Source organism: Prunus dulcis, chromosome 8 (assembly GCF_902201215.1).
Source record: "Prunus dulcis chromosome 8, ALMONDv2, whole genome shotgun sequence".
Lineage (NCBI taxonomy): Eukaryota > Viridiplantae > Streptophyta > Magnoliopsida > Rosales > Rosaceae > Prunus > Prunus dulcis.
Genome location: NC_047657.1, coordinates 18,325,005 through 18,327,152, shown reverse-complemented (window position 1 = coordinate 18,327,152; position 2,148 = coordinate 18,325,005).

The following is a 2,148-nucleotide window of genomic DNA, read 5'->3' as shown; positions in this document are numbered from 1 at the left end:
TTTGAAATTCATCCGAAATTTGAACCCAAATTTATCTGAAATTTGAACCCAAATTTATCTGAAATTTGAATTTTGAAATTCATTCGAAATTTGAACCCAAAAATTTATCTGAAATTTGAATTTTGAAATTCATCCAAAATTTGAATCCAAAAATCTTATCCGGAAATTTTATTTGATTATGAATAGTCTTGACACGTAGGAACCCGGAAATCTTATCTGAAAATATTACCCAAATTAATTATTTGCATTAAAAAATAAGAGGAAAAAATAAAAAAATGAATAGTAATTGCCCTTAGCCATGGCAACGGGTGGAAACACAAATTACTATTTGCAAGGGCAACCACTATTCACGTGAATAGTAGCTGCCCTAGCTCCACCATTGCCATGGCTAAGGGCAAATGGGTGGAGTTACTCTAATCTCTTGAACTCCTGTGGTTCAAGAGATCAGAACATATATATATATATATATGCAAGTTGATATTTTGCATGCAATGTAAAATGTCAACCACATAAAAAGAAGAAAGCTTGACAACACCACCATATTGCACTAATCGTACGTACGTATTCTTCTTGGGCTTTTCCTTCACAGGGACACTTATCCCTTGCATTAAAAATAGGTGCTGCTGTTCTAAATGAGCGATTTATCACTCAATCATCCATTTATAATCACTCAACATAACATAAGAGAGCAGTGAATCCAAGTCCTCTGCCTTCAAATTAATAGTTGCTAAATTTGTTTTGTGGTTTTGAAAATTTTCAACTAGAATTCGATCGGGTCGGCATAGATATAGCAAAGATTATGCTTAACAAGGAAGCTAATTAGTATATAAGATAATTAAGGTGATGAGTTTCAACCTTGTTTATACTAATTGACTTTGGTATAAAGTCATAAGCAGAGATTACAATTCACAAGTACCTAGAATTAAGAAGAAACGCGTTGAGCTTTGACTTTAAGTGCCCTTTTCTTTGTCTTATTGCTTTCCATTTCCAGAGAGGAAGTTGTTCCACTGCTACTTGCAACTTCACAAGCTCTTCATGCTTAAATATCTCGAATTCATTTTTATTTGCTTATTAGTAATAATATAGAAAACGATACACTGGGTACGTACAAATTATATATATCTAAAACGTGTGTGCGAATGGAAAACCAAAAAACAAAAAAAACAAAACAAAACAAAACATAGGGGAGATTCAAAATAGTGCAGACAACTTCCCAGCAAATTATAAGGCAACCGCATGCTCAAGGGGGGAGCCACTTTGGGACCAATGCAGTCTTAGCTGCCACTCAAATTTTATTATCAAAAAAGAAAGTAGTGTGCTGTTTTTGCAACCCATACTAATTAATATATTTATTTTACCGCGTGGGGCCCTACCCAGCCAGACGTAAGTTCCTCCAAGACTACGCCTTCTTTTGCAAACCCATTCCCAAAAGTTTTAATAAAACTATTATTATTATATTACCTTTTTAACACAAATTGCTAAAAGGCAAAGAGATTTTAATCCATTTTTCTATTTTTTTGGCAAGAGCAAACTTTCTCATTGTTTGAGAATTTTTCTCTCAAACTCAATATTATATTATTAAATTTTAAAATTAGGTTAATTCAAAGATGAATGATTACTTGATTTCATATATTTATAAAAATATTTTTAATAGTAAAGATGACGTGGTTGTTATATAACGATTTCAAAATATGAAAATCTTTCGAGGACAATTATGAATTGTAATGATTTTTTTTTTTTGGGTCAAAATTATGATTGTGATGAATAGACAATATTATTTTTGATGTTTTGGTATGTCTTGAGTTTGAATTTTTTTAAATTTATATTTTCAACAAATGAGGTGTAATAAGTGGGACAAAAGATGAGTGAGAACATACAATTTTTAACAAAAAGAGTGTAAGTGTACAACTCCCATAATTTATCTTCTTGAACCCATTGGCATGCAGAAAACAAAGAAAAGCGAGTTGAAATTCGTTAATTATTCTGAAGATTTAAAACCTTTAATTGTCCAGCTCTCCTGTAAATACCAATCAGTCAGAGAATTTATTCCAACTTTCATTGATCTGATACAATTGGCAATAGTGGTTAAAATCCAACATATATAATTATGCAAAAGTGGTCAAACTCAAACACACTGGAATCAAATGA